General features: G+C 38.7%; 1 protein-coding gene across 4 annotated transcripts in view; it reads left to right on the forward strand.

Moving 5' to 3' along the window:
* Positions 1–5,811: 5,811 nt before the first annotated feature.
* The window catches only part of LOC114494503 (sodium channel protein type 1 subunit alpha), a 124,597-nt gene continuing 102,835 nt past the window's right edge, over positions 5,812–27,573 (forward strand). For 2 of the 4 annotated variants that reach the window (XM_028509665.2, XM_036023363.1), the window contains exon 1: positions 5,812–6,333. The gene's annotated coding sequence lies outside the window, so the exon portion shown is untranslated. Of the gene's footprint in view, positions 6,334–26,743; positions 27,062–27,573 lie in introns of those variants that run through there. The other 2 variants (XM_036023360.1, XM_028509666.2) reach the window with 2 other exon arrangements.

Genomic DNA, 27,573 nt, shown 5'->3' on the forward strand with positions numbered 1-27,573 from the left:
GAGGCAACCACTCATGGAAGTTTATCTCCCTCTCTTCCTCCCTCCCTGCCCCTTTCTAGAAATACATACATAAAATCTTTTTAAAAAATAAGAAAATTGGTGTTTCCTCCAGCTACCAGATCCTATGATTTGTTGATTTATAATGTGCCTCAATACTTAGGGGCAAACTTCTAACTAATGAAGCTTGCTGACAGAGTAGTTCCTTGCATATGCGAAATGTGCTTGCATGTGGAGCCCTATTGCCTGTCCTCTGCAAAGAGGGCAATGTTTTCACATCAGAAGACATTTGCAGATGTTCAGCTAGTTGACTAATCACTTCTGAGATTTGCTTCCCCAAAATAAAAATCATCTGGGGACTAATTGTTCGTCAGAATAGTAATAGAACTCGGCATTTCTGAAGATCTGTTCATCACTGTATTTCACAAGTCTGCACTCATCTCTGAAATCCTCGGCCTCTCTGCCAGAGGTCCAAGGGGAGGCCTGAATGGTAACAGAGACTCTCTGTGGCAGGCTTGGGGTTAGCACTGGACATTTCTTACATTTTCCATTGCACATCCACGTGGCCCCACACTTGATGAGTAGAATCCTACAGTGTGATGTGCTGCAGCAAACAGCACTGCATATAGAATTCCATGGTCTGGGATGTATCTTAGCTCCCTCTTGATAGAGACATGGAATTAAGTAAGCAATGGCCTTATAGACCTTGTGTGTGTCTGGTAAGGACACAGGTCTTCAGGACAGAGACTTCCAAACGGTGTGCTGCAGCACACAGGTGCGCCACAAGAATGTCTAAACATGCAATGCCTGACTTTTTAGTCTGGGGCACTGACCTCTTTTCCCTTAGATTGTCAAATTTTTAAAAAATGACAACAGCCAACACAATAGCCACTCAGTGTGAGTGAATCAAAATTATACCTATTATTTTTGTCAGATAGGCAAAAAATATAATGTATTTTTTTGGTGGACCACCAAATTTTAGTAATTTCTTTTTGTGTGCCATGAGATGAAAAGGTTGAAATTGATGTTCTGGGTGCAGGGGTGTCTAATCCACGGCCTGTGGGTACATGTGGCCCAGGATGGCTGTGAATGCAGCCCAACACAAAATCACAAATTTACTGAAAACCTTTTTTTGCTCCTCAGTTTTCCTTAGTGTTTATGTGTTTAATGTGTAGTCCAAGATAATTTTTCTTTTTCTGGTGTGGCCCAGAGATGCCAAAGGGTTGGGCACCCCTGCTAGGGGATCAAATATGCGAACATGCTTTTCGAAGTATTAAAGTCCTTTCACACAAATATAAACTATGATTGACATTTATCTGCCATTAGCCCAACATTCTCATTGATTTCTTCACTTATAAAGGGGTTAAGAAGAGGATGACTCAGCATTTATAACATCAGTATGAAGAACACGTTTAGAAATTTTACTAAATGGAATACATTTTAAACTTTTCATACTCCAGCTATCACTGCAAAAAATCTGAGCTGTTTATTGTCTATTATAATCATTGATTTTTCATTCGGCTGACCCTAGCCAAAAAACCCCTATAGGTAGGTCAAACCACAGGGACAACTAGCCATGTGGCCTCAGGCAAGTTACCTAGTTTTCCCAAGTCTTTCTTCAGCTGAAATGTCAGGGTTCAGGGAGGGGTGTGGGAGAGGTAAAAAAGAGAGGAGGCAGAAGAGCAAACAAATGGGTCTGGGTTACCTACTTCAGCATCTATAGTCTTAATTCCCCACCTCCACTAGGACTCTGGCCTTAAACAAAGGGGGCTCTGCTGGCTTAGGGCTCTACTTACTCACCCATTTTTCATGCTCGAAATGTCTGAGGGAGTCAAGACTTGCTATTTGAAGGTAGCATTTCTAAAGCTAGGTTCCAAGTACAACAGCTTAATTTGGTATTCTGACTACAAATGCCCAAGGACTTTGCAGTGGCCATAAAGGATGGCAAGCAGGAAATGTTTGCTGTCTGCTTGATTTGCTGACGGGCAGAGATAGCTTGGTGACTACAACAATTCAGGGTCCCCTCTGGGAAGTAACTGCTTGGCTAGGGACAACATTTCACAACTTTCCATGGCACCTAAGTGGAACTATGTGACTCTTTCTCCCTATTGAAATAAAAGCCAGTTCATGGGTGTTACTTTGGGGCTGAGAAGTAGGTATAATTCTTTATGACCTCTTTTGTGGTCTGTTGGCTGCCTCTGAGTACCTAGAGGCAAAAGAAGCCATGAGACAGAAAGATCCAGGATTCATGAATGTTCACATAGAACCCTGCTTGCCAGCCAGGAACAACCAGATAGAAGTTTGCGTGAACAAGAAATAAATTCCATTGTGCTAAGCCACCAAGGCTTTTGAGTGTACTGGTAGGGTCACTCTGGTTAATATAAAAGCCAAAATCAAAATCTCATACTTTACAGAACTAAGCCTAGGATAACTAAAAAAATAGTAAAGAGATTGAGCTGGCCTAGAAATAATTAAATTTTCTGCCATTAGGCAAAAATGGGACATTAAAATAGAAATTAATTTATAGGGAAATGAAGAAAGTTACAGTTGTATTCTCCCTTGAGTTTACAATGTGTGAAACTCTTACTTGTCAGCTACTAAGTATATTTTAATTTTCCTGTCTCCTATTCAGCTAGATATTGTTTGCTTTTCTGCAAATAGTTTTCCCTATTGTTCCCATAAGTGAGTGAACTGTGTACTATACTCTATGTGGCTTTTTAGTGCAGTAGAAACTAGTACAATATTCAAGTTTTTAGAATAGGTTACGTTAAGGTGATTGTGAGTTAGGTTCAGAAGTCAACTATCTTCCATGTAAAAGCTGAGTTTAATAGAAACTAAAATGCCATTTTTTCCCTCTAGAGTCAGAGAATTTCTAATGCAGTTAGCCCAAGAACTCTCTACAAGTTTAAAGTAAAAATTTGGTTTGAAGGACCATCTTGTTTTAGGTATTTTATAAAATATCAGTATTATTCCTTGTCCCAAAATAAAAAGCAGCTCTAGAAAGGCAATCTTGCAAACTAGTTGCCTGTTCTATCAAACCCTCCTCAGCCCAGCAGAAGGAGCCACATCGCTTTTCAGTGTAGCTGATTCTAGCAAGGTAACAGGCAGAACTGAGGGGAAAAGTGGGAATCTCTATTCCAAATTAGTGAGACATCGTTTTCTTAGTAATTGCAGAAATTTTAAGGATTAGAGCTTTAATTCAGCGATTATTTATTCTTTCAATCAAAGTCAAAATCTTTTCAGAAAAAAAATTACTTTAGACAACTTTAATTTGGGGGTAAATATGGGGTGAAATGGCACATAGGATTGTTTTCCCTTTTCATTCTGAAAGTGTATCTACAGCTTTCTCCTGGCATGCATTTGACTACAGTGTGGGTAGAAACCCATTGTTAGCTAAGTAACATTCTGTTGCAAAAGTAGAATAATTTTTTGCATAGAAGACCCAAATATAAAATGAGAAGCCTTTTCCTTCTTTTGTAAGATAAACCAGTTTAGACTAAATAATCACCTTGAATGCTTCATGATTTTACCAGAACTACCAAAACTATGTGCTAAAGGAGAATGTATATCAGAGGAGGAAACCACTTAGCCTAAAACACACACACACACACACACACACACACACACACAACACACCTTTTTATTGGGAATGACAATAGGCTTAACTAAAAATACAACTATTCCAGATTCCTCTGCAGAAGTGATGGCATTTTTCATAGTTAACCCATAAGACATGAGTCAAAGTTTGTGGGCCATCTGGGAAAGCTCTTGGAGAAAGAGCTGATTCAGCTGGTACCTGACTTCTGCCTTTTACACATCCTGTTTCCCTCCCTGGAATGCAGTCAGGATGCTAAAGATAAGGCCGCCATTCTGAGACCACAAGGCAAGGAATTAGAAGACAAGAGCCACGTGCTTAGGATGGCGAAGTGGAAAAAAATGAGCTGAGGCCCCTGAGGACTGTGGGTTTGCCAGAACTGTGAAGTCCTACCTTAATGTTGCTTGACCTTAGTGTCAATTGACCTGACTTAATGTCACTTGAGAAAAACAAAACCTCTATTTAATTAACCTAGTGAAAATTGGATTACTTTTATGAGTTGTCAAACCTATACCAAGTTGACCCAATTAGATTATAAGAAGAAAGCTAATTTTTTTTAATAAGAACAATTTCCTAACAAATATTTCAAAAGCATTCATTTACTTTGGCAATTAAACTGATACACTCACACATTATTTTTTTTTACTTTTCTTAAAATGACTCTCCCAAGGAACACTACTGGGCAGTAATATATGCAACTCCCATAAAGGGATTATTATGGATGTATTTCACCCCTCTATTTACTCATTCAGTGCACATTTGTTGGGGAGCCAGTGTGCACTGTGCTGGGGACAGGGGTGCAAGGGTGAAAACAAATGCCTGACTACAAAGTGCTCAGTTTACTTAAAGGGAATAAGACACAAATCTTTTAAAAAGCATTCTATTTTCCAGTTCCATGCTTCCCATGGGCTGTTTATTTCATGTCCATCAGTTCTATGAGAGACAGAAAAACCTAGCACCTCAATCAACATCAACAAAATAAAAGCATCTTAACCACCAAAGTGCTTTCTATCGCTTACTATTCAGAACACTTTTATGATTTGAACATTTAATTCAATGTTGCACCAATATCTTCATTAGTCGTAAGAAATAATTGAATAAAATGTCTCATTCTATCCACTACAAAACTTGTTTTCTCCAAATCAGACTACTGCTAAAAAGACTAGTACTGCTCCACTTTGCTTCCTGCCATTTCTATTATTTTTTAAAAAATCATACCTTCACACCAATATCCAAGGACAATTATTCACTGGAGGCCCGTAGGCAAAATACTATGTGAGTATCAGGAAAAGCATTTTACACTCACCTCTCCTCTGTGTCCCCTTAGGCACATTATTTAACTTCTTTTCTACCTCAGTTTCCTTAGGGGTTAAATGATGGGGTGAAATTACATCATTGTGTTATTTTGTGGACTTAAACTCTCTTATTCCCCAGCTCTAGTCTGTGTGATGCATTAGGAGGCAAGTTTCCCAGCGAAGAGAAGCACATTAAGATTATTTTTAAATGATGCATGTCTTCCTCTCTATTTCTATTGTCTTAGGACTTATGTCTTAGCCCACATCCCCATAGCAAACCACAGTTTTATATATAATTAATTAATATAATACATCTTGTATTAATAATACCATAACACTGTACTCAGGATCAGAATACAAGACTGGGTTTATTATTTTTAGCTTTCAAGGACATGGGCACATTTGAGATAACTGAATAGAAATTAGATGGAGACAGTATATTGTTTTTAATTTGCTATTTTTTAGATAACCCCCCAAATATAGAAGTGAGTCTAACAAAGCTTATTTCAAAAGCGCAGTAATGCTCTTGCCCCATTTTGAGATATTGCTTTCACATTCTAACAAAAGATTTATCATATGCCAAATCTGAATGCTGAAATTCAGCTCTTCCTTGTTAGTATTGAGAATGGAAGTTTAATTAATTAACACATCTGACAGTTATCTGCAAACCACCACAGAGAGGTACCTGTTTTTCTTACTGCTTTCATGAAAATATCTCAAATTGAAATACATTAGCACAACCTGTTTAACCAACCCCATTCTGAATTTGACATACAAGATTAAAAATGCTCTCATTTTGCTTGCAGCGAGATGTTTAAGGAATATGAACACTCTTTACAATCCTTTCGTTATCATCCTGCAAACCAACTCACACCTCCAACTATTACTCTCATTCCACACACAAATTCTCCCCCTTACTCACCACAAGGAGTTAAAGGTAGACAAAAGCTCTCCGTGGCGGCCTTTGAGTCATTACTTTGCATTGCATTCCCTTCACTTTAGGTGTCATGGCACAGTATTTTACAGACAGCAATTCATTCTGCTTGGTTTACTGCAAACACTGAAAGCAGGGTCTTGCACTTGCTGGAAGATTTAGGTTTTATGCTTCTGGTCATTCTTCCCACAAAAAGAATGAGACCAGTTTCTGAACTATTCTTAACTCTCCTTCCAAAACATTTCAGAAGAGAAACACAAGAAAGACTTCATGATTTTCATGTAAACTCCCAGCCTGCCCGCCTGCCTGCTGCTGCCAATACTTCTTACTCTTGCTGGTGATGACATTCAGCGAGCTCCCCAGTCCCGATGCTTCTTATGTAAGGCTGTCTAGGTCAAGTGTAGGAGACACACTGCTGGCCTGGGAAAACTCATGGAACTGTTACCTTCAGATTAACACTTCAGGGGCTATGGAAGCTGGAGGAAGCTGAGCTTGCACTACATCTTTTGGGGGTAAATATTTTTGCATGATTCGGTGGTTTATGTGCTATAGTCTTGGCAGATGCCTGTCAGCCATGCCGAGAGGTGCAGGAAGCAATTACTAAGAGATTCCAATTCTGTCAGCATGCTTGAGTAAACATAGTAAACATTCTAGCAATCTTCGCTTTAAGGCATTTAAGGAGTAAATGAATTATAAATCAGGGTCTGCTAATCAAGCATCATCTCTAACCATCAAGGAATGAAGTTGATTTGACTGTTTAAACTCTGAATGCAATCCATTTGCTCAGAGGTGTTGCAGGAGAGATGATTAGATGTGGCTATTAGTTTGAAGAGATTTACTGCAGTTCTTGGCTATTACGTTGCTCTTGTCTTATCTCCAATTTGCCTCCCTTGTTAATGAGCTAGATTTTTTCCTGTACGTGTCTTCTGTTGTGATTGTGATACTTGGGGAACGGAGCCTGCATACCCTGGCAGTTAAGTGACTTCAGCAAATAATAAATCCTGCCTACTTAGTAACAAGGTGAATGCTGCAGTAAGAGCGCCATTCGATCCTAGCACTGGATGATACTGGGTTAACTGCATTGATTCAAATTGTGCTGCGTTTGAGGGACTTGGAGACTTAATCCCAGTTTTGTCATGAACAGTTATTCACTCTCCTAGTAAAAGCAGAAACCGTAGAGCGATGATTCTGTTTTAGACTGTCACACTGTGTCCTGGTATGGGAATTAGTGAAAATAGCAGGCTGTCATTGAATGCTGCAGAAAAGCCTGGAGAAGTAGCAGGGTGGGTGAGACTGCAGCAGCAGTGTGGTGTGGGCAAGGAATCTTAACAAGATTTAACCAGAGATGATGGCACAACAGATGGCACCAAATTTAGGAGATAGGTGGATATGTAAAAAAATGAAGAAAAATGCAGCACATTTAAGAGGGTTTGGCATCCTGTGTGCCCTTGGCAAATGAAGTTCAACCCCTTGGACAGGATGTCATGAGTTAGTAAAATGAAGGCTGTTTAAACTGTCTTCATGATGTAAGGAGCTAAATGGGAAGTTGAATATTCAGTCATTGGGTGTCTCTCAGTGGGGGGACTGTCACAAGGCAGGTTAATTAGAGCGCCTTCACTGGGTGAACAGGTAGTTTGAAGTATCTGGAATTTCTTGCATTCATTTTATTAAATTAAAGGAAGGAAAATGATGTTACGAAAATAAATTTCTTTCAGGGTACTTTTCATTCTGTTAATCATGATTAACAGTAGCACTTGGTTACTAATGATGGGAATATACTGCTTATCATTTTATGCTATATTCAATTGATTAAACGTGTCCATGTTTCCCCAAATGATTTGAAGAGACAGTTATGGTCCCTCAGGGCCTGATTCTATATTATTGATGTCAATAGGCATTTTCCCCATAGACTTGGCTTGGCACAAGAGCCTCATCAGACCAGGTTTTACTCACTTTGGCATTCAGAATATTCCTCATAATCGTATTATTAAAAATGATATATATATATACTTCATTGTATTCACAATCTTTGAATTTATCTATCTTCAAGATAACACTGTCAGTACTCAAATTGTCTATAAATGATTTTCATTTATACTTTTTAATTGGCTATTATTGAAAGGGATTCTTTTTTTTGACAGTGAATCTTTAAAAGTTATATCAATTTCTTCATTTTTAAAGCAAGGTATTTAAGTTAAATGATGTATAAACTTAGTTTTGGTTCTGCCATCTAAGTGTGAATTAGCTTCATTGATTAATTTTTTCTAAAGTGATATTACATTATAAAGTGAGGTGATATTTTTTAAAACCTATATTACCAGGACTAACATTCATGAAGTACCTCTTCTAGGCTAGTGGTTCTCAAGGTGTCACCACCTCACCCCCCTCAAAAAACGTGTGACCTCTCAACCAGTAGCAGCAGCAGCATCTCAGAAGTAGTTAAGAATGCAGATTCTCAGGCCTTGCTAGAGGCTTACTGAGTCAGAACTTCTGGGGTTGGTGTGGGGTTATTTGTGTTTTAACAACCATCTTCCCAGTTATTGTGAAGAATGCTCAACTGAAAACCACTAGCTGGGCAGTACTTTGGTTAAATAGCATGAAAAATAGGTTTTACTTCATCCAATCAAATATACATTATACAAACAAACAAGCAAAATATAACCAGAGATGGTGAAATAAAACACAAACTGACAGTAATCAGAGGGGAGGAGGGATAAAAAGGGAAAGAAGGGGGTCATCAAGGAACATGTATAAAAGACACATGGACAAAGACAAAGGGGAGTAGGATTGAGGGTGGGAGGTAGGGGTAGGTGGGGTGGAGGAAAATTGTGGGGGGAAATAGAAACAAGTGTACTTGAACAATAAAAAATAATAAATATAAAAAATATAAAGACCCCAAAATTCTCTATTTTCTTGGTTGCCCAGATTTCCCAGTGTAAGCAGTACTGTGTTTTAAAGATTTGTGCAATTGTGTATTGTACATCTTAAGCCTAAATTTGTCCATAAGAAGCTTTTTATTTTCCAACAGTTCCATTTTTAGCCTTTAGAAGTTACACAGTGTAATGGAAAAAACTCTAAAGAACCATCTCCTCTATTTGCTCCTTATGTGACTCGGCATGCGTCACTGACCTTCTTTGGTCTTCTCATTTGTTTCATGAAAGGCTGGCCTAAGTTGGGGTTTCACAACTCAGGTACCACTGATATTTTGGGTCAGATATTCTTTCCTATGGAGTCTGTCCTGTCCATCACATAATGAGGAGCATCCCTGGCCTCTACCCACAAAGTGACAATAGCAACCCCTGTTTGTGACAATCGAAAAATATTCACAGCCATTAACACATGTCTCCTCAGGACAAAATTTCTCTCTCCCCACATCTTCCCCATCCCCTCCTCCCATTAGAGAACCACTGGCCTGGGTTAACTCCACTACATAAAGTTCTACTACACTAAATAATACAACAAAAGCATTATTTCTTCTTTTGGAAGCAGGCAAGTTAAAAATTACAAATACCTAAATATATGTTTTACTAGTTCAACATACATATAAGTTGAGGCTTCTTTGCCCCCTTGATGATCTAGGTATAATTTGCTCAAATATCTACCGATTTCAGAGTCTGGAAGTCCAAAACCCTTCTGCAACTTTGCAGGGACTGAAAGCCTTACATTATCCTCTGTGTTCTGGAGACCATGTACACTACCTCAACACTCTAAAAAAGTGATCCAGGTTCCAATGGTCACTGGTTTCCACCAGAGATTTGTCTATACCAATCATCTGGGTTTAATAGAGTTCACTAAGGATTTGGGCTCTTCCCTGCCATTCTCTACCTTCCATCTCTCATCTCCTTATCCTCTGCCAGCAAGATATTCTGAGGGTTACAAATTCTTCTTCTTCTACAGTGCAGAATAGCCCAGCTTTTCATGTCTGCTATCTCCAGATGTAAATGCCCAAATCAATCAAAGAGTTCAGAAGATCAAGGGCCTTGGGTTTAGGGCCTTCTTTTCCCACAATGCAGTTGGGATCATATCATCATAAAGTCATAGGGCTGAGACCATAGAGTTTAAGTTCACTTTCATGTATTTAGAAGTCATACTAATTGGTAGTTCCCGGCCCTTAAATTACATATGTTGCATGTAATCATAGAATTTTAAATTATATCTGCCCACTTCAATCAGGTCAGCAATTAAGTTCCTGTCATTTTCTGAAGTTGAGATGTATAGCAGAAATACATGAGTCTGCATGCACACACATACACATACTTCCAAAGGTTTAGAAGTTCTTTTTGTACACTGTGCTACAGATTCAAATTGTGTTATTTCAGGATATCTGTGAATTAGGGACTTAATCTAAAATGTTTGTGTGAAAATTTACCAGATAGATATACAAGATCTGTCCAGAAAAATAGAGCCTTTGTTAATATATTGGGAACAACACCAATGTAACCTGGCAGTTAAGGAGAGTGGACTGGAATGTGCATGTGTGAACAATGATGACATCACTGTCCTAATCAGTGGGGGCAATAGACACCACTGAGTGAGCATGTGTACTGTGTGGCCATTGCATTCAAAATGACTGAACAAGTAGAGCAATGAACCTGCATTAAATTTTGTGTTAAGCTTGAACATTCCTCCACAGAAATTTGGATGATTCAGAAGGCTGCATCAATGGGCAACTGGTGATTGGCAGCTTCACCATCACAACATGTCTGCTCATGCATCATGTCTCATGCAGAGTTTTTGGTGAAACATCAAATCATCCAGGTGACTCAGCCACCTTATAGCCCAGATTTGGTGCCCTGTAACTTCTGGCTTTTCCCAAAACTAAAATCACCTTTGGAAGGGAAGAGATTTCAGACCATCAGTGAGATTCAGGAAAATATGATGGAGCAGCTGATGGCTATTGGGAGAACTGCATGAGGTCCCAAGGTACCTACTTTGAAGGGGCCTGAAGCATCATTGTCTTATGTACAATGTTTCTTGTATCTTGTATCTTCTTTCTTGTATCAAAAATAAATGTCCCTATTTTTCATATTACATGGCTGAATACTTTCTGGACAGATATCCAATTTCAATTAATCCAAACTAATAATAGCTTATATTTGAATAATTTTACCTGTGTTTCCAGGTAATTTTATACACATGATTTGTTCAGAGACCCACAACAACCCTACATGATGGTTCCATTACTGTTATCATTTTACAGATATGAAAATATAAGCTTGGGATTTCCAGATGCTAAATCTACTCTCTTCACTATTCTGCAAGGCAAGACTCAATAGTGTATGTAGTTTGAACACTCCTGTGAGTGTACTTCTAAGTGTTTTTTTTTGGTAAAGACCTATTTCAAGAATCTTCCAAGTCCTGACTGGTTTAGCTCAGTGGATTGAGTGCTGGCCTGCAAATGAAAGGGTCGCCAGTTCAATTCCTAGTCAGAGCACATGCCTGGGTTGTGGGCCAGGTCCCCATTGGGGTGTGTGTGAGAGGCAACTGCACATTAATGTTTCTCTCCCTCTCTTTCTCCCTTCCTCCCCTCTCTCTAAAAATAAATAAATAAAATCTTTAAGAAAAAAAAAAAGAATCTTCCTGCTCCAAAATCATTCAGATAACACAAGGGCAAATATGTGTTAGAACTTCTTTGCTTTAGTTGCTAAGTTTAATACATTTCTCTTGACTTAACATATTTGTATAATATGCTTAATTAATTGTTCTTTATATGTGTTACTAAAGTACTTATGGAATTATTTCAACATATCACCGACTATTTCTAATAATCATATATGTTATATCTCTTAATGCTCTCAAAATCTCCACAAAGATGCTAAACTTCCCTGTCCTAAAGGATGATATAATTTAACCTAAATTTGAGCTTTTTGCTGCACCGACCCAGCCCTCTGCTCAGTCTTCGTGAGTCAATGCAGAGCCGTAGCAACAAACCCTCTCCTTTCACTGCTACGCTGCCCTGTGCAGGGCGCAGTATTGAGCACATATTGAGTCTCAGTAAATGTTCATCGGATGAATACTGAATAATCGTCATTGTTATCTAGCACCCTTATTTTAGACTTTACATAACATTTTTTGCCCAGGTCAATTAAATAGCAACTTACAAATTAAATTCCAAAAGAAAGAAATGGATTCAATATATTGGAAACTCCCTGTGACTCTCATTCATGCTCTTTTCTTTATTTAATGTGAGAAAAAAAATCTTCCAGGTTTGCTACAGAGACTTTTTCAGACTTACAATCTGAAAAATTATTTTCCACATCAAGAATAAATTATTCCTTTAAAGTGGTAGTTTTCCAACACAAGATCATAGTCACTTGCAACTTTATTGGATCTTAAAGTAAATACCTTGAACTTGAAAGATCTTTTATTCCATTTTAGCATATTAATTCAGAAACAGTTATTAATATTAGAAGCTAACTCAAGCGCATATTCAAAGAGTGGAATCCAAGTGAACTGGTAGTATATGTGAATTCCATTTTTCTAAAGCTGTCGCTCAGTATTAGAGTCCTCCATTTAGAATGGAAGTTCTCAACCTGCATCTTATCCCCTCAGAGTCGGGGGTGTTTGCTGTCAGTTCTCTTCCTTACCACTGGTTATTTCTGTGACCACAATTTATTTAACCTCTCAGAAAATCTTAGTTACTTCAGCTGCCAAATGAGAACCATACTATCTCCATATCAGATAATGTATGTCGAGTGATTTATTGCAGTGTCTATCACAACATTAAAAGTGTTAGGAAAACAATAGTTTATAATATTGGGCATCACATACTCTCAACATACCAGGTTGACACAGGAAGTCCTTCTAGTATTTTCTGAGCAACTAGAACATTGATATCACAGCCTGGATTTGGGACTCAGAAGATACTAGATTCAAGGACTGAGGTTCAAAGAAGTGGTTAAAGACCGGGTGAGTAGGTAGGGCCGGGCTGACCAATGACAGATGAACACCTGGATCCTCTCACCCTGTCACGGAAGATACTTCTCAAAATCCAATATCCTAAGGTAACTTGTCAGCCAGATGTCCAGTTTTTTCCTAAAATGTCAGCTCCTGTTCTTAAGAAATTATATTATCAAGATAAATGATCCTTTCAGACATTTGAAAAGCACAAGAAATGTAAAAACTTTTCTCACAGTACAAGAAACAATTATTGAGAGGAAAAGTAAGTATTGCTGGGAAAGAATTTAAAATTACACTGATTTTATTTATTTTGGAGTAAAAATTTTGGACCTAAAGATAAAACCAAACAAATTTCTACCAAGCTAATGTGAATTCTTTGACAACAGAGCCTAAATTAAAGAATTCCTCAGGTTTTTTTTCTTTCTAATTGTAACATTCTGTGTAAATAAATTTAACTCTGGAATATGATCATCCAAATAACAACCAGATCCAAGATGATCACATTTAATTTCATATACCCAATGATAATTAAAGATAAATAAATGACTTTTAACATTGACATTTTATCATTTTCCTAAAATGAATCATTAATTACATATGTCTCATGATCTGAACTTTTTTGATAAATATGTTTATTTGTGAAAAATTATTGCTTCTTTTTTAAATAAAATATAGTTCTCTGATAAAGCGACATTGTACTTATTTTTATGTCCAAAATAAATGAAGCAGTGGAATAGGAAATCTGAAAGAAATGTCAATGTTTTGGTAGGATTGTCTCATTTGAGGATACAAGGAAAATAGAACAGATATCAATCATCCATATGAAATTTCCTAAAAAATATTGGGACCATCTATTAATATTGGGAGAGGGGAAAGTGGCAATAATAGTAAAAGAATTTTGGTTTCAATTGCATAGTTTCTAATAAAAAGCATTACAGAAAATTGTGTATTAGCACACTCAAGACATCAGAAAGAAAAGAAATATTTTGGTTTCCAGATTTACTAAACATTGTCACCCTGACAATTAGCCAACACTTCCACATGCACACCCACCTTGTTTTAGGAACAAATACACCAATTAAAAGGACAATGCCAGCAGTAGTCAGTGCCCTGACAAGAATAGATGGCTCCCTTAGGCTGGTGGAAAGAAAAACTAAATATTTCGTTTTAGCTTCTCAGCACTATATTTTCTTGGTGTCCTTGTGAATATAGTCCCATCTTTTCTTCTGTAGCAGGTGTGGAAGGCCCTGTGTGATCTGGCCAACTGCCTGCCAAACTCTAGCCACTTCCACAGACCCAACCTCACATTTGTCTGGAAACAGTTCTCTTCTCATTAGAATGCAATTTCTCTTTTCCTCCACATATCTTTGTATTTCTCCTAGCAAACTCCTCTGGGGAGCTCCTCAGTAAAGTCAAAACTTGGCCTGGGCCTGGCCAGGTCGTTCAGTTGGTTGGAATATCCTCCAATACGCAAAAACATAATGGGTTTGATCCCGGGTCAGGACACATCATAGTCTGTGGGTTCAATCCCAGGTTAGGGTGTGTAAGAGAGGCAACTCCTAGATGTTTCTCTCTCACACCGATGTTTCTCTCTCCTCTTCCTCTCTCTCTAAAATCAATAAAAACATATGCCCTGTTGAGGATTAAAAAGAATTACTTGGCCTAGATTTCATTTCCCAGTGAACAAAAAAAAAAGGTTGATAATGCCTACTGATAGAGCTGTCAACGGTGGATGGTCATTGGCACCAATTCATCACTAACATGTATCCCCAGTTTGTTGTGCAGTGAAGAAGGAAACTTTATTTAGTGCAAAGAAGTTCGATTGTGCTACAGTACAGCTGTGAAAACTATGTGGTTGTGAGGTAGTCCTGGGGCCAGGCCGCTCTCTGGCCAGGCAACTCTGCTCCACATCTCAGTGGCCTCTTTGTCCTAGGCTGGTTTGTTCTGGTCTGTACCAGTCTGCTCTGGCCTGCACTGGTCTGCTCTACTTTTGCTCTGCTCCAGGAAGATAGCCTCAGTGTCTCAGCTTAGCAAGGGAAATGCACTCCTCAATCTTTGGTGGAAAGTGAAGTGCTTTCTTTCTCTCAGCCAGAGAGGGGAGCTGGTTTATACAAACAGAAGTCCCTGCTCTTGGTCCCTGACTGCTTCATCCTTGTGTAAATGAAGACTCCAAATTTTTGCTGTTTGATTGATCAGAAAGAAACTGTCCTGATTGGTCAAAATAGAGTCACTCTGAATTCTGTGAAGATGGTGATGGGGAGATATCTACACAGCTCCAATTGGATGGGGTAAGAAGCCTTAGTCTTATTGGTTGAGCTAGGATTCCAGGAACCCCTTTATGAAGGCTGCCTCAGATGGCAGACACACAGTGCAGGCAGACAGTTCAGGGCACAGAAGTAGTGCAGACTTTTCCTTGAAGTACAGTTTGCGCGAGAGGCCCTTGTGTAGAATTGGATGCTAGGCTCTGCTTTTTTTTGTTAGTTTGTCAGTTTCGTTTTAATTTGAATCCAATTGGCCACCAGGAGCTCTTCTTAGTAGGTATCTTCTTTCTCAGAGTGCACATGGAAAAGGTGTGGGAAACAGATATCTTAACACTGTTGCTGGAGTGCAAAATGGTGCCAGAGCTCAGAGGGAAGCCTAGCATGTCCACCAGAGTTAAAAGGCACATACCCTTTCACTCAGCAGAGCCATTTCCTGAGAGTGGAGCCTGCAGAGAAACTTGTACAAGTGGGAAGAGAGTTTGTAAAATGATGTTTTATACCAGCACTGTTTAAAATAACAAACAGAAAAAAGCAAAGACAAACAAATGAAAAGCCCTGGAAATAAGTGTTTGTCATTTGAGGGCTGATTAAATAAGATATATATATATTTAAATAAATAAATTTTATATATATATATACTGAAATACTCTAATAACCTAAAAACTGTAAGATAAATTATGTAAATCAAACAAAGGGTACATTGATATATATAGTACTATGTCAATTCTAAAAAGAAAAGATACAAAATGCTTGGATAGATACAAGAAATTTCAGAAAAGTTTTGAAAAAATGTGTTAACAGTGACTGCCTTTGCAGAATGGGCCTGGGGGAAAATAGACTGGAAAGTTCAAATCCACAAAGGACAATCAACACTCGAATGTTACTTGAAGCACAGGCTAGGAGTTTTCTTGGTGGGAGAAGGGGAGTACCTGACTCAGTCGTACAAGCACACTTTCCAAAGGTGGGTGGGAGTGTTAGGGAATAGTGAGAAGGACAGTGGCTGATTGACTGACACATTACAGGCGCAGAGGGAGGGAAGTAATCATAGGGATCTGAGGCAGGCTGTGAAAGTCATTGCCAACAGTACTCCTTTTCAGTCTTTAATGTGCACAGGTAACACTATGATCTTGTGAAAATGCAAATACTGCTGTAACAGGGAGGAGTGGAGCCCAAGATTCTGCATTTTCACAAGCTCCCAAGAGAGAGCCATACTGAGTCCACTGCCATACATTGAGAAGCAAGGCTTTAAAACCTAGAAAGTATGGTGTTTTTGCATGTTTTTTGCCTTCACAAATATCAAACAGTGCCAGAAAGCACTTTGCTTTTTTTTGTTTGTAAAAAATGAGCTGAGAAAAAACAGCCACTGAGTATGATCTTTGCAACAGGAAGCTTTGCCAAAGCCATCTCATTGTCAAATGTTCATGATCAGCAGTACAGCTTTTAGAGACTCTCTGTTTGTAAGTTTGTAACGAACGTAGGCTTCTGGACACAAAGTATTGCCAGACTGGGGCAGGTCTCTCCCCTCCACTCCTCATGTGTTTAGTTTATTTGTTGGCTTGGTGAGTGTATTTCCAAACATAGTTACATTCTATCACATTCTGTGGAAGATTGAAGAATCCAAAAGAAATGAAAAGGAAGCCACCCTCCCTCCCTGCCACAGGCTGCACCCCCCAACATGCTGTACAGAAATCAGGCTGTAAATCTGCTGTACCCCTCAAACCATCTTGGGTTGGCCACAGGTAGAACCATCTTTCTGCCACGGAATCTTGTGGGAGTAAAATGTGATGTAATCCAGCCCACCAAGGAGCAGCTCTGTCATCTCCCACTTGTTTGTCTTTAAACTTGGATCTCAGAGACTTACCACAATGATTATAATAATGTGACATTGCAGAGATTTATATAAAACAAAACAGTATGAATCTGGGGTATGATTAGGTACTCTGGAGACAGATTTTTCATTTCAAAACTGCACTTAATCATCTCTATAATGTGTGACCCTGGCCAGGGTTACTAAACCATTCTGAATCTCAGTTTCCTTATCTATAAAATTGTGTTAATGATATCAGAGTCTATTTCATGAAATTGCTCTGAAGTTTCAACATATATCAATTATTATTTCTCTTAAATCATTATTAGAAATTATTTGAAAATAGTGATCTTGGAATATCAATATATTTATTTTTGAGTACCTACTATATACTAGGCACTGTGCTAAGAGTTAAGGTATTCAAGAGAATCACACATCATAAAGATGTTATCTCTGTAAAATACTTTGAATTCATATGTTTGTTTCTTAAGTCAAGAAGAAAGGAGTGTTGTTAGAGATAAGATGGGACACTGTTCTTTTTCCCACTTCCCACTAGCCCTTCTGTTTTGGAAAAACTTGCAGACCATCCTCCCTGTGCTTGCAAAGGAATAGTTTTAATAAGGACAGTGTGAATGAAGGGGCCACACACACTAGATTTAAGGGAGCCAAAACAAGGTGATGAGGTACCAAGAGATTTGCAAAGCTGGGGAGGACTAAACATGCACATGATGGGAACAGCATTCCAGAGTCCAGCAACAGCTGTGGCCACAGAAGAGGGGCCGCCCCAGCACAAGCTGCAGAATGCACATCCAGGGAAGGGAGTAGAGGGAGCAAAATGTTAGGTCAAAATGGGACCAGGAGCTGGGAAGACCCTTATCCCCCAAAGGCCACTTCCCATGATTAGGCATAACCTGAGAGCCTCTTTTCTTCTTGCTTTGGAGTTTTGCACAAGGCAGATATTAGTAGAAAATTGGATGATCTCTCCCACCACACCCCACCTTCTAGCCTGAAGAAGTGGCTACCTTCTTCCATAGGTAACTTCCTGCTGGCTCTTTCAAGGCTCTAGTGCTCACTGAAATGTGGTGCCTGTGTTCCCTCCTCTTGTCTGTTTAGACCAAGGGGTGGCATTGGTTCTTTTCATCACTGAATCCTGGAAGCTCCATCAACCATCTTAACCTACTTTAAGTTTCTCTATTAAATTATTTTCATTGAACCCCTTTTGAGTGTAGCATCTGTTTCCTGCCAGGATCCTGAATGAATCAGAGGTGCAATTTAAAAGCACTTGATGTTACATGGATGAGTAGCTCCGTTCTGATGCCTTACAGAGACCAGGAGGACGAAAATGCAAGCAAAGGGCCTGCTGTCTTGGATAGCAGAGGGGAGAGGAACAGAATAGGGGAGTTAGGACATTAACAAACAGCTGAAATAATATATAAAATCCTAGAAGCAAATACAACGTGAAGAAGGACAAATAATTTCTGCATTGTATCCTTGCCGAAGTCATGGAAAGATCCCCATTCTGTATTTGTTTAGTTGCAGAAAGAGAAGGCAGAGGAAAATGTAAATGGTCACATGGCAGATGTGTTAATTAAAGATGCAGAAAGATCCCTTTCCTGCTATCTAGCCCGCTCCTCCCCACAGCAAGCAGGAATGTAATATAATGATAACAACCAGAATGTAAAGACTTTCATAGACACTGCATCGAGCAAGGAAACAAGTATGTTGGTCTCTGAGCTTCTTTATGTATCAAGTACCATGGAAAATGTTAAGGTGGAGTGGCTTTGTCATGTCAGCACCTCCTAATGAGTAGAGAAATCTGTCTTTCTTTCACCCAACTACAGAAGACCAGCTATAGGAGACTGCCCATAGGCATGGGAGTATGGCTGCCCAGCACCTCTCTCCTACCCTCAAGCCCCAAGGGTTCCCCGCTGTGGGTAAGACATTCTGGTGCTCTGCTGTTGTCCAGTGTGAATAGAGACAGTCCTAGAAGCAGCAACTCAGTTCATGAGCCACAAAATTCCCAAGGCATTCTGGGAGTGCTAGGCTAATCATCATTCAGCTCTCCTTGAGGACTTCCCACTTATTCACCAGTCTTTAGCCCAAAGTGGAATACTCGCTTTTCCCAAGGGGAGAGAGAAAAAGACATGCAATCATATGTGATCGTATGTGATCTGTGTAAATTTGTGAACAGACCTCTGAAGATTGAAACTGCTTAAGGATGTGTGGAAGGTGTTACTCTCCCAGAGAAACATGACAGCACCTAATTCAAATGGCCTATGCATGCACTGTGGATGGCTCTACTATCTCTTGGTCAAGTCAATGGCTTTCTGCCTTTGAACATGAAAGGAAAAAATATTGGTAAGATTCCTCTAAGGGAACAGGAATTATATGTTTGCTTGGGCTAAGTTATAGCAAAGTTCACTTTTACTCTGTAAACAGTTGTCCTCATAAGTGTCAGCTATTTACTTTAGTGTATAGACAGTCCTTTTCATTAAAAAATCCAAGTGAACTTCTTCTATATGTTGACAAGTGATGTAGTGATTTAAAGGCATATATAAAAAGCAAACTGGCATTTGGGTACCAATAAGTAATCAACCATACTTTTCCTAACACCAGCTTTAACTCCCTCTTCTTCACAAATGCGGGGTGAGGATAGCTACATGAAACAGATTAGGCAAAAACCCAAGTATAGTATTTAATTGACTTAAGAGGATGGGAAAGAGCACATGTGGGCACAGAATAGAACCTAGCACAGTATCTTAAGTTTTTATAATTGTTCATGCATTTTTAACAATTTACATTTATTATTCTTTTCTCTCTTTATCCTTCTGTGGCAGTAGCTCTGGACATAATACTTTAAACAATGTGATGTATTTGACCTTGTTTCAAGAGTCTAAGCTTTATGGAGCCTTTATATATTTAAAGAAAGGCATAAAACTCAAGCATGTGAAACATTAAATTTTGATTCCACATATGAAAAATAACTGCCATATAAATATAGTTTGATTCTAAAGAAACAAAGTATGTTTGCAGATTACATTTTGGCTTTTCAAAGAAATTCTAGAACTTCATGACTTTTGCTTCCTGGACATTTCCTGGTGCCCTCTTTGGGCCAGCATTCCTGAAATCTGCCAGTGTTACACTCTGAGTGGCTGGTACTCATGCCCTTGAGCTTGACCCCTTTGTGGTTAATTAATATTTAAGATCAGTACTTGGAACTAGACTGAAGGACGGTCACCTTTGCTAAAACCAATGTTGGTTAGTCCATCACCTTTTTAAACAGTAACTGCAATCATTCACTCCATCGCATCCCTCACTCTGTCAAAACATGAGTGAAAATCAATTGTGGCATTTCTAGAAATATTCCACTTGCTTCCATTTTGCTTCTTATGTGCTGATGTACCTACTCAATATTAATTTCCATCAGGTGGAAACATTTTGAATGGACTTTTGTGGTATATAACTAGCTGTGTGACCTTGGACAAGTCACATTGCTTCTCATAACATCATTCCTCATATCCAAATCAAGAATCCTTGGCTGGATGATCTCTGAGAACTTTTGAGCTCCACAATTTCTCAGTGACTATCCTCTCTATAAAGCAGTAATAAACATTTGTGTCTGTTGGCATTGTGTTTTATAAGGTTTAAAAAGTTAATTTGTCCTACACATAAATTTTTGTGGAATTTTATTCTGGGATTTTTGATTCATTGGCCATCAGTTCAAAGAATGCCCTAATTCAACCAGAGACATTGGCTTATGTGTGGGAAATAAATAAGACATCGTTCTTGCTCTCAAAGAGATTGGGGGTGGGGACAGGTGGTAGGGAGGTAATCATATAAAGGGTAGATGGGATGTGGCCAGAAAAGAGAAGGCCTCTAAGCAGAGGAAATGAAGGCAGCAAGCTGTTGAAGGTTGCTTATTTCAGGAAGAGCAGAGAGTTTGTTGTTATGAAAAATGACATTGATGTCATCCTTAGTAAATATTGATAGTGTACTCTGACACTTAACTGATGAAAAAGTAAATAAATAAATAAACCAGGCTTCCAAATAAGAAAGGATTTAAAACTGAAAATTCATACAGAACACTACAGTAATTTTTTTAAGTTGAGATATAATTGAGATAACATTAAATTAGTTTAGGTATATAAATAATGATTTGATATATGTATATACCAAGACATGATAAAGTAATTTTTTAAAATGTTGCTTGGATGGTTATATATTAGAGAAAGAATAATATTTATAAAGTGATAAAAAGTAGTTTTGTAATTGCATACCCATTTTGAATAAATATTGCAATGCTGACCTCATTGGATGTGTTACATTCATATACTCAATTCCCCTTTGAGAAATCAGGTTTGTGTATTACTGGGTCTTGTCCATAAAACTGACGTACTCAGTTTAGGAATACCATCATTTCCTTCTCCAATACAGTGGCTGCCTATGTAATTGAAAGGAAATGGCAGTGAAACTTACAACAAGAAGTAACTGCATCCCTGGAAATGACTGCGTGTGGACTTGTCGTCCAGTTCTGGCTTTGAGTGCTGAGGGTGCGATGGCGGGGAAGGCACACAGGGAGGTGTGGACCTGGTCTCCGTCACGGTCCCACAGCCTCCCTCACGCTCTCTCACTTTACAGTACACATTGTGGGGCAATGAGAAACCCCTTACTCTTCTCCTGTACTACTAGAGAAAGAATGTTAATGACATTTTAGAAACTTTTTTGTTAAATTTTAAATATTTCTCTCTGTGCCCATAAACACGCTGATCCTGCAGACATGAGAAACATTTTAAAATAAAATCAGTAAGATAAACAATTCCAATTATTTAGGCTCAATGTAGGTGATTTTAAACATAGAAACCTATGAGTGAAAAAAATCACGCGACCCTATAATGGATTTGATTCAATAAATTCAAGTGGGAGGAGGCCTGAAATATTGTGATACCATGTGTGATAAAATAGCTGATTGTGTGTTTGGGGGCAGGGGATACATGGCCTTTACAACAGTTTCAAATGTCCACATTCTAACACCTACAAGATGTTCTGTAGGTATTAGGCTGATTTTGTGCTACTTAGAAATTGTAACTTGAAACCTGCTAGAAAACTAGTTGGCTCTAGTCCTAAACGAGGGGTCTTAATTGTACTTTCTTCATTTATTTATCTAATAACAGGTAAATTTCACATTCACTTATGGCTCATTTTCAAAATAACAAATTAACCTGGAAAACAAACATAGGAGTTCACTATTTTCTTCTAGGAAATGTTTTGTTTTGTTTTGTTTAATTTCTAAAATAGTGGCTGCTGAAGGCCCTGTGTTAGGAAATGCTTGGGGGAGAGCGAGGCACTGGCCTTGTCTTTGCAGAATGCTGCGCATACGAAGAAGTACTGGGAAATTCGCACCTGCAGAAGCACTGTTCTGAAGTGGTAAATTGTGTTTACTGTGGGATCATATCGGTACTGTGTTTTAGCCAAGCTCCATCTTCCGATCACAAAAAGGCAAAGCCAGGGTTTAAAGCGAGGTAATGATAGAGTGGTCGGTCCTGTGGATTTAGAATCATAAGGCCTGGGTTCAATTCTGGCATTTGTTATCCATGTTGGAATCACTCACCACTCTATCAGAAGCCCTGCCACCACCCACAGCCTGTGTGGCATCCCTATTATATCCTCTGGCACACCATCCCAAGGTCAGACCACTGTCCAGTTTCAACTCTGGACACCAACATCCCTGTCCTTTTCCTACAAGGGGGACCCACCTGCATGTCACTTGGTGAGCCAAATTTCCAAACAAATTACTGATAAATGTATAAACATTTTCTGCCTTAACACTCAAATGTAACATATAATTCTGAGCAAAGGAATCAAAAATTCAAAACACAACGATTTGATCATTACTTTGGGGAATTTTTGACCAAAGGTTAAATATGACCCCCATCTGCCAGCCAGGCCCCAAATTAATTGAGTTAACTCTTTTTGTAAGACAGCTAGGTAAAAGATTCAGAACTCCAAGATATGGAAATCAGGCAAAATGTTTTGACAAATTTCCTTTATTTTCAATGCAATAAAATATTCAATAATATTCTGATATTAGTCACGCAGATTCTTCAGCCTTGTGATATTGAGCTGTCTTTTCAAATTTTGAATCACAACAGACGATTCTCCTGTCTCAGAACTGACAGACTAAGAGACCTGGTACAGCTTTTTTTCATCTGAGCTACATCTCTTCCTTTTTATACCCCAAATTTTCAGGCAGTGATGATGTCCCATTGCTATAATCCCTTAGTCTTTTGCACACTGAACAGTGTGCTGCTGCCACTAGCCCCCAGCAGAGCTGAACCAAAGTAAAGGTCCAGTTCTCATGCAGGAGAGGACTATGGGAAGACCAAAGGACACCTGATGTTTTCATCCTCTTTGCCTTGTCAGACATTGTGTCATAGGAAAGGCACAGCCCAAGCCTCTTAGTCAGTTTAGCAGCTCCAAGCAGTCGCAGGATGAAGAAGTATTGTCACATCAATGTGTATGTTCTTTCTACCTTCTGAGTCAAGATTACAGAGAATCTCCTGCAATGGCCAACATTAAGAATGAGGGGAAAGGGGGACAGGGAGCTACCTTTTAATTCTTTGAATCTGGAAACATAACTGTGAGAAAGAAAAAATTATATCTTGATAAATTAATGATATGCAAAGATAAATAAAATGAAGGGCTTATTCCACAGAGTTTATAATTGGGGAGGCAAATATGCACATAAAACTCTCAGCACAAGGACAGAAGAGACAAGCACAACAGTATGACAAAGTAGCACATAATAAAGTTTCATGTACATTTATCTTTTGCCAACTTTTATGAATAAGTGATTTTAAGTATACACTACACTAATTTAGTAAAAATCTCACGTCTTGCTTTTATGCCAGGCCTTATGTGAGGACTATTTAAAGTTAGAAGTGTTGCCAAACTGCTTCAGTGTGACGAATGGCATGCCTTGTGTACAGAATGGCGAGCTATCCATTTGGTAAACATGCTGCTTGTGCAATGGGTGGGATATTGGCCTTTTTTTGTTCTGAGTCTGTATCAGAACAGCCCTTTGTTCTCTTATGCCTAATGCTTTCAACATAACAAATAACCATATTTCACAAAATAAGATGGATTCTACCTACAGAGAAAACAAGAAAGACATTAGAGGAAAAGAATACACGATCTAAAACATTGGTAGAATTTTCTATGTACAGATGGGAGGAAGGTTTGTCAAGAAAAGTAAAGACTGTGAACAAAGACACAGAGGTGGGAGGGCGGGGCACTGAAAGCAGCGCGCCTTTCCATTGGTCTAAAGTGTCAGAGCAAGCTCTACAGTGGCGGGATGTCGATCTGGGTTCTTCACTGGGGCACCCTCAGCATCTGGAAAGGTAGCTTGCATATATCAGAAACTTGAGGTAGTAAATAAATGAGGTACCAGGTACCCCCAAAATGAGTAGTATTTGATAGTTTTCAAGTGCAAGGGCTTTTGGATTCCTGCTGTGAATGAAATGGTTAGGACTTTACTGAGCAACAGATACCAAGTTCAAAGAAGCGAAAATAGGGGTTATTTTTGCCTACCATGGCACCCCAAATCAGGAGAGTATCTGGATCTTGGGAAGGACAGGAGCCAGAAATAGGAAGTCATTGAGAGTTTCCTGGCTCTTTTTGTCACTACTTCTTCCATACCTGCAAGATTCCTTTCTCTCCATGCCCTTGCCCATCTGGTCCCGAGTCTGCATTGAGAAGGAAAGCTGGAACCTACAGCTGCTAGAATCATATGTAGCAGTCCTCTTTGATTAGGTCAGGTGGTCAGACATCTCCCCTGCTCTGGTCCTCTCTAGCCTGGAGCACAGGTTCATCTCTGGGGATCAGAGATAGAGAGCTATAGAGAAGACTGTTATGAGCAGACACTCAAAAAACTGAGGCCTGTCATAAGCAATTGGAAGGCATTAAAGCATGTGGTAAGGGGTGTTCTTACTTTTGATCTCGTATGTCTAAACCATGAGTACTATTTACATGGTATGTGTTAGTCTAAAATTTTTAGAAAATGCATTTTCACATATTTTCCATTTCTTCATCTCTACATCCTGATAATAATTTACCAAATATTGGTCACCTGTCTCTCTAGTTCCTTTCAACACTGGTCTGACTGTACCAGAGACTGAGCAACACCACTTCCCAGACACTAAATAACTTTAATTAATGTGTTCATGCTACCTTAATTGGCCTTTGTGAAAGTGTAGAATTTTTTTTATCTGGAACAGAAAGTGATTACTTAATTTCTTTCTTTTATATATAAGAAGTTGGGCCATGAATAATTATAAACAAGGGTTAGTAAATGTTTTGCAAACATAGAAATAAAAATTACTTTCTTGCAATTCTAGAACAAAAAAAGGTAGATTTTTTAATATGTTGCAAAGAACTATTGATTTGGGGACCAAGAGCCCTAGTTTTACTGCTTTGCAAACTCTATGTGTGGCCTTGAGCCTATTGATAAGGCTGAGAAAAACCTAAGAATTCCCAATTTTACAATGGAAATAACTATAATAATATTAATAATAAATATCATACAATCCTGTAGTAAAGAAAAAGAAAATATTAAAAATGATATCATTCAATAAATGGTAAACTGGCAGTAACCAAAGGGGAAGTGGAAGAGGGATAATAAGGGATAGTAGAGGAAGGGCCGGCCAGGAACAAGTATAAGGGACACATGGGCAAAGCCAAAGGGGGATAGGTTCAAGGGTGGGAAGCGGAGATGGGTGAGGCAAGGGTGCATGGTGGGGTGAAAATGGAGACAGCTGTACTTGAACAACAATAAAAAAAAAACAGTAAACAGTCCTGGCTGGTGTCGCTCAGTGGATTGAGTACCGGCCTGGGAACCAAAGAGTCACCAGTTCAATTCCCAGTCGGGGCATATGCCTGGGTTGAGAAAAAAACAAAAGGTAAAACACCTGCAACAATGGTTAACAATAAGTATGTTAGGTGGAAAACAACCAGGATGAACTATTTACTGCAAATTATTGTAAATGACTATGTACCTATGTTTAATTGTGCATTTATGCGTGACCAAATGTTAAAAACTCTTTTCCATTTTAAAGTACAGTATATAAAATTATATAACATAGAAAATGACTCTCAGTTTCTGGAATTATATATAGTTTCACATGGATTCTCCATTGTGTTAGGAAAACCTGATATATATGGCTTCCGTAGTTGTATCAAGAGGTAATACCTCATTGTATTCAAAATTTTCTTACTACTTGTTATTGTAATTAAGTTTTAGGTCATGTCCACAAGATAGGGAAACATATTTTGGTAAAAGACAATAAAACCATAGGCATTTAGAGTGAGGAGATAGTCTAGTGTAACTTCTAATTAGAGATGAAGATAATGGGGAAAATGTAAGTTTTCTTAGAAGGGTTCATTGACTGGCTCAAAGGCACATGGTAATTGTTGTTGAACTTGAAGTAAAACTCGTATCTTCTCACTCTGAACTGTTCACTATAACTCAGAGCCTAATATTTAAACACAATATTAAAAATGAGAAAAATGTTAAGATTTCCAATGGAAAACCATAAGTTTGTAATAAAGGACCACCCAGGTTTTTCTGGTGGAAAAGAAACACAAATAAAATTTTATTCACAAATTCTATAATTTATAAAGATTCATAATAGGAATAAAGTAATACTTTTAAACAAAAATAAAATGGAAAAACAATACAAGTTATTTGCTATATTTGAAGATATATATATATTTAGTTTTCAACTTTTTAATCTTTGAGTCATTCGATGTTTGATATGATATTCCAGCTAGAAATGAAGGAGAAACAAGAGGGAGGAATCATGAGAAAGTCAAAGGGAAAAGAGGAGGCTGAGAGAAAAGAGGTTGAGAAAGAACAGATGAATGCGGCCGATGAGAACATATTTAACATTGGGCCACTAGATGGTGATATAATGTAAGGTGCTTCCTCGACTTTTTTTTTTTAAACAAGCTATTTGCTGATTTGTATTAGGTACCAGAGAGTGAGGCCAGGATGAAGCCGAGAGGATACTGCGGAGGTCTCTGGTGCATGTGTATCAGTGTGGCTGTGTGTATTTCTGTACGTGTGTTCTGTCCTGGTGAGACTGCAGCCCTTGTAACTACTTGGTCACCTTTTTCAAGAAGGAATCTGAACAATTGCAACTGAAGGCACGTTGTTATCATCTGGTCTCTGGGAGATGCAGTTCCTCACTGCAGATGGGTAATTTTCCTTTTTATCAGGTAAGCTATCTATCTGGTTGTTTCGTTGCGATGTTAGGCATATTCATTCCAGTTATTCCTTTGGAAAAAGAGCCCATGGAAATACATTTTGGGCAAAGCAGGAAGTCCATTTTTGTCTGTGAATTCTAATCAACTATCCCCCTCCTCGTCTGCCCCTTCTCCTCCACTTCCCCTCCCCCTCCTCTCTCAACCTTCTACCAACTGAAATCAGGTTTGTTTTGCGGTTCAGCATTTTGATACAAGATGCAATTCTTTGGCTTGAAATAGCTTGGAACCCGGCCAGATGGTGCCTTTGCTTGCTTTGATCCTTATTCAAGGTCTCCTTTTGAAGCCCCCTCCTTCACTGGTGCTTTAGAACTGGACTAGCTGTGAATAGAGGTCATAGTGTTCTTAAGTAGGGAGCAAAAATTAGATCTCAGTGTTCAGCCCAGGAAGAGACGGCAGTGGGGTTGCTGCTGGATCCTAGCATTGCAGGGGTGTTCAGCCTCCTCGGGCAGAGGCTGGGTTTTTGA

This window comes from Phyllostomus discolor, chromosome 4 (genome assembly GCF_004126475.2).
Source record: "Phyllostomus discolor isolate MPI-MPIP mPhyDis1 chromosome 4, mPhyDis1.pri.v3, whole genome shotgun sequence".
In the NCBI taxonomy this organism is placed as follows: Eukaryota; Metazoa; Chordata; class Mammalia; order Chiroptera; family Phyllostomidae; genus Phyllostomus; species Phyllostomus discolor.